Source organism: Anneissia japonica, unplaced genomic scaffold (assembly GCF_011630105.1).
Source record: "Anneissia japonica isolate Jap-2015-1 unplaced genomic scaffold, ASM1163010v1 scaffold288206_len369265_cov204, whole genome shotgun sequence".
Classification (NCBI taxonomy): domain Eukaryota; kingdom Metazoa; phylum Echinodermata; class Crinoidea; order Comatulida; family Comatulidae; genus Anneissia; species Anneissia japonica.
In genome coordinates, this window is record NW_022696227.1 from 63,606 (window position 1) to 70,059 (window position 6,454).

The 6,454-nt window shown below is 34.1% G+C and overlaps 1 protein-coding gene across 1 annotated transcript in view; it reads left to right on the forward strand.

The window, feature by feature from the left end:
- Nucleotides 1–2,612: 2,612 nt before the first annotated feature.
- LOC117101748 overlaps nt 2,613–6,454 on the forward strand; it is an 11,206-nt gene continuing 7,364 nt past the window's right edge. Inside the window, exon 1 of the mRNA XM_033241789.1 lies at nt 2,613–2,628. The gene's annotated coding sequence lies outside the window, so the exon portion shown is untranslated. The remainder of the gene's footprint in view (nt 2,629–6,454) is intronic.

Consider the following 6,454-nt stretch of genomic DNA (forward strand, 5'->3'; position numbering starts at 1 on the left):
GTAGATGGATTGATGAATGGATGGATGGAACTGGTACTGATACTGGTACGTTCATTTATAATTCGCCTTTTCCTTGAGGTTATAAAGTGTAATTCTTTTCCCTGGTCATTGGTCCACATGCGTTAAGTGTTGCTGCTGGTAATCAGCTCAGGAGCAGGCAACACCACCAGGTACCCATTTATACTCCTGCGTGGAGAGAAACAGTGCAGATAAAGTGCCTTGCTCAAGAACACAAGCTAAATGCACAGAGAGGGATTGAAAGCCCGACCTCGAGGTTGGAAACGGGGTTGACGGATGTGTATACGGATGGATGGATGGAAGGGTGGACCGCCGGATGGGTTGATGGATGGATGGATGGACGGACGGAAGGATGGGTAATGGATGGATGGACCGTGAAGGTCGGACGAACGAACGAATGCATGAGATGAGACGATAACAATGATTTATTTTACCTTTTAATAAAAAATAAGAATACCCGTCAACCACAATGCTCTGATGCAAATGCATTTTGACATACAATGTCAAATGGGTTGATGGATGGATGGACGGACGGACGGAAGGATGGGTAATGGATGAATGGATGGACCGTGAAGGTCGGACGAACGAACGAATGCATGAGATGAGATGAGACGATAACAATGATTTATTTTACCTTTTAATAAAAAGAAGAATACCCGTCAACCACAATGCTCTGATACAAATGCATTTTGACATATAACTGTTAAAGGTATATACCCACTCAACTTACATACACATACAGCGTCTTCCACATAATTATACTTAACCTAAATATTCTGACCGTCACCCCCGCACACTCGGTTTGTCACTGCATCTTTATTAACCTTCATCTGCCGATTTCCTTTAGTTTAAATTTATTTTAGTAATGTCAAATACTGTAATGGGATTCTTTTTATTATTAAATCCCATCGAAAGATTAATCTGTTACATCCTCTCATATAATATTATTTTTTTTAGTTGTGTGGTATAAAGTGAGTCAACAGAGTTTTATAAAAAGGATAAACATTTCTGAAAGTACCGTAAAACATTGTCATTATACGATTCTCTATTAATACATTGATATCAATATAAATGCTAACAATAAAGTGCAATATTAGAATCGCTTACTTTATACTTAAGTCAGTTAGGCCTATTATCTTTTAATGAATATACTCTATATACTTTTTTAAATTATTAAGATAGGGTTGCAGTGCGCCCTATTAATCATCCCCGTCCTGGCGGCCGAAATGGAATCGGCTAAATTAAAAAAATATAACAACACTAACAAATTAGTTCTTCTATTAGTAAGGTCTATTAGTTTGACCTACTATTTGTTGTAAAAGTTGTATAAGTTAATAAAAACATAATTTCAATGTGTTCTAACATTTCAAATATATTTTCATTAATTGATTAGAGTTTTTCCAGATGTTACATTCGTTTTCTGTTCTTGGTCTCATCAGATAATCATTATTTAGTTGGGTAGCATTTGACAAGAAAGCAAAAAATGTTTTCTTAATGACAAATTGATATTTCTGTAATTTAAAATATTATTGCATTGTTGAAATTGCATAATGATACTTCTAATACATACTTAGTTCTATATACGCGAAGTAAAGGCGAAAATGACAAACTTACGATTATGTGATTTTAATTATCAATCTGTATCATGGAGTGTAACCGGCATTAAATCGCTATAAACTACTCTATAAAACAAGCGTGCTTTTAATTTATTTTGTTTCTCTGAAATTAAATGTACAATTTATACTGTACTAACTCGAAAAAAGCCCATCTTGAAAAGAAGCCCATAGCCTTCTTTTTGAGGCTACGTTTGCAGACTAAAGAAGGTGAGATGGGCTTCTTCTCAAAGTTAAAACCATTGTGCTTCAATTCGAGGTTTTACGGTACCGGTATATTATAAAGATTAGGAGCTCCAGTACGAGGCTGGTCACATGGTTTATGTAAGTGGCTTTTAAGTTATTTTTATCCGTAGTGCCGCCATCAAAGAAGAGTATAAATGGGTATGATAAATGTGGGATTCGAACTTTTAAATGAACGCATGGATGTAAAATATTCATCCTGTGTGCGCTACACCGGTATGGTAATTAGTTCGGGGTTGTGCGCGGCAGGTTTGAATGCTATAGAATCCATCAGTTGACAATAGTACGTTGGTGCGATTAGTCATTGGTATTGGTATAGTAGTTACCAATAATTAAATAATCCAAAAATTTATATGTTGATGTTAATAATTATATTTGTTATAGCCGATGAAGTTGTGATAATGTAGACTATTGCATTGTTCATGGTTGTGGTACTGCTTTATTAGTGGCAATTACCTGTGTTAATTAATTACTACCGGTACTATATTGAATATTTTATATTTATTGGAAAATACAGTATAGAACCCATATTTAGTTGGTACTTCATAATGCTACAGAATTAAACAACGAAGTACCAACTAAATATAGAACCCATATTTAGTTGGTACTTCGTTGTTTAATTCTGTAGCATTATGAAGTACAATCTTCTGTCACTGTGAGGACCATGATTGGAAGATTGAGTACCGTGTCGTTTGCATCGTTAGGCCTATCGTTAACCTGAAAGTCAAGATGGCCGATTATTTATTGAATTGCGGTATGTATTAAGATTGATAATTGATTCATATTACTATTACATCTTTGATAATGTGTTGATTTAAAAAGAAAATATGCTTACCATAATGTCAATTCTATAATAATACATGCATTACTTGCTAATGATTATTGTGTCTATTTGCTATCTGTATAACGTTAAATACGTTTAATGATGGTTAGTCCTATTGAATTACTGTACGTATTTAATTGATTCAGATTTAGTATGTTAATACTGTGACTGATAATTGTTGTTGTTTTGCAGGGTTATGATTGCCATTAACTTGTTGGGGTTTTTCGTTTTCTTTTTTCCTCCTGTTGTCGAACCGTTCTGCAGTGTTTTTGTGTCCCGAGAGTGATGACTGGGCAGCGCGCGACATAAATATATTATTAATACTACAAAAATGATACATGCGCAGATCTATACCACATAGGCCTCCTCTCTTGCATGCTTACTCAGTGAGCATGATAGCATATAGGTCTCTGTGGCCTAGTCGAATGACGCTCGCTATAATGTTGAGAGGCTACAGGTTGAAGTCCAACATTTTTCCATGCAATTGAAAAAGTGACTGATCTTTGAAGGGCTGTGATTGATACGATTATAACATTTTATGTTCGTATTTGGGTACTGTTTTTATCAAGATTCATTTTCAACTTATTCATATCGTACTTTTTATTACATGTATTTTCATAATAATATTTGTATATGAGAGCCTATATGTTGATGCTTCTCCGTGGAAAAGGTTTTTATTCCTGAGTTGAATATCTAATTCCAAAAATGTATTTGCTGCGAAGCAGCCAATTCATATTCTTGACAGCAATTTGACCTCTGAAAGGTCATTGTTTGTCAAAAAACAAGGGCCTAAGACGACTGAAAAGCGGAGTTTACTTCTTTCGTTCTGCCGGGTAAAATCAATTACTTTAGGCGACGTCTGTAGACTACCGTAACCAACACGTACCAACGTCCGCATGTCGCGCTAGCCTTATCCTACTCTAGGCCTAGACTAGCTAGGATGGTATAGGCCTAGCCTTGAAGGGACAAAGGTCCCAATGAAAAACAACGTCGCTCATTGATAGCTAACATTGTCTATTTAACATCACAATAATTCATTATTAGACCTATAGTTGTTTTTGAATTGTACTCCACAAATCTCAGCCGATACCTCGCACAACTCGAGTAACGTCTCGTATCTATTGTCGTGACGTCATGGCTCGCTGGCTCACACTTAAGTTAGGATGTCTCTCGCACTTGTGATCAAATAACACGCTGGCTCGCACCTTGGCAACACTCTTTGGCAGTCAACTCGCCCATAGAAAACCCGCCCTTAGAAACTTGCCCCATAAAAATATGTACACTTCCTAGACCATGCAGTCTTCAAAATAAAAATTGTAACCTTTCGTAATCAACTACATTTTCCACATACATAGAAATTTTTAAAACTTTATTTTAAAGAAACCTAAACTATAATCAACCACTATAGACACTTTTTGACAAAAATGAAAAATTACGACTTTGTTACCCAATGTGAAGTGTTCTAATATAGACAATGGGTCGTGTCTCATATTATTTGTTATATTTTTATTATTCATTATTTTCACTTGACTCGTATAAATAATTTTGTTCGAAGAACATTTATATGCAGTTGTACTTCGCAGCACTTCACTTGCAATTTGCAATTTTTAGTTTTTAAATTTATTACAAGGAGTATTTCGTTCTACATAAGATGACTAATCAAATTGAGTAAGTGAATAATAGTTCTGTAGGCCTACAAATGTTCGTTCTACATAAAGTAACCTAGCACAATCAATGAAAATGAAAAAAAAGGTTGTTGCCGAGTTTTTAAGAAATTGTAAATAATTATATGTATAAAATATTAAAATCATGTTTGCCATCGCTTTAACGTCATACACAACACCTACGCCAATATACATATTTTTATTATTTTAGAGGCTAGCATTTTGTGCAGCATGATGATCCATTATCGTTACCACGATTCTGACGGTTGTGCTGTCTTTTATAACGCTTCCTCATTAGCATTACCTTCCCGGGAGAGCCACGTTGTCTTCGGTTGTTTTAACTTTATCTCTGACGTGTCAATTCTAAAAGATCTGATCAAAGTAATTCTGAGAATCTCCAAAACGACCTGTAAATGTTCAATCGCTCTTCTCATTCCGTCATTGCCGGACAGCAATTTGTTGTTATTGGCGCGTATACGTTTACTCTAACAGCAATTTTATAGCGCACAGAACAGGTTTTAGTTAATTCCGAAAACGAATGGTAGCAGTAACTAATAGAAAATACTTTTTTTGGCTAATTCCACAAAGACGACGGGGTTGGACAGCAACTTGAATGTGGTGATTTTCTGTGGATATACTCAACCCTCGAGTAAATGTGACGTCATTACGATGTCTCCGTAAACAGGAATCGAATATGATTGATGCGAATACCTCACACGGTGCATTTTGAAGTACGGCTATGTAACTTGCATATTTAGCTTTAAAATATGGTTTGTGTTGAGCTATTAAAAGTTGAAATTCAATATTTTATGTTTAAATTAGTTATTAGTATTTCAATTGAAAACTAGTCAACAGAGGTCGTCGCACCGAAAATACTAATTATATGAATTACAGTATATCCAAATAACGTATGTTGAATGTCAATCCCTAATATTGTCTTCTAAAAGCACAATTTCGGGCTATATTAAGTAATATAAAAACTCTGATGAACCCTAACAAGGATTTTTATTCCGGGACCATGACCAAGGCTCTAGTCGGCCATTTGGTTAAGAACCCCTGTCGGACTTGTTCGACCCCAGTCGGAAATTTCTGGATCCACACCACTGTTCATACGTCAACTCGTCTTTAATCCCGTCAATTGGCTGGTAGTCAACTTAAGGATTTCTTTAAATTAAAAGTTATTAATTTTAATTTTTCAATTTTATATGTAAGCCTAAATATTTTTTGGCCCTCTGAGAGGACAGTTAACATGTTACTCTAGAGGTATCTAGTATAAAGAACAAATAAATAAATAAATAAATTTATTATTACAAGAACGTGATTGTTTCGACCTGTGCCACATTAATGTTGATATTTTAAAATTTTAACACAGATAATTATGCTAATTGACGAAGAATCATAATAGGTAATTTATAAAGAATAAAACTTCAGACCCTGGTAATATTAAGAAAAACGTATTTGACAGAACACAAAAAAACAAATAGAAGATTCAAACTAAAAGTAAAAACAAGCCAAAAAAGTTATTTTGTTAATAGAGAAATCAAGGATGTTATCGTTGTAAAAGATTTTTTATCGTTGTTCTACCAGATTGTGACATAATGCGTAATTTATTTTCGTAGCAAATTACACCTAAATGGCTCAACAAAGAAAACTATTAAAAGAAAAACGAGATTACTGAAATTGCTAGCAGAGTAATTGGAATTGAAGTCAATGGCATCTCTTAAAATAGAATGCCATGCTCACTATAAACTTAACATAATAGGCCTACTCAATGACAAAAACACGTTTGGTTGTATTTTGTTATTTATAGAATGCAGCGATAGAATGAAATATAACTTTAGCACATAACTAGTAGGCTAATCACACTAAAAGAAAACTAATGACAAAAAACAGCTTTTATTTCTCGATAACTTAAAAAAAAATGAACACATTTTACCGTTTAATAATAATATTTAATGAATACCATAATTTTGATGATATAGGGCCTACTAAAAATAAGTTAATATATTTCTTATAAGCTATTTGAAGTTTTTGGAAAATGTTTATAAACAGTTTTTTTTTGCTTGATTTTTTTAATATTTTGATATTATTGC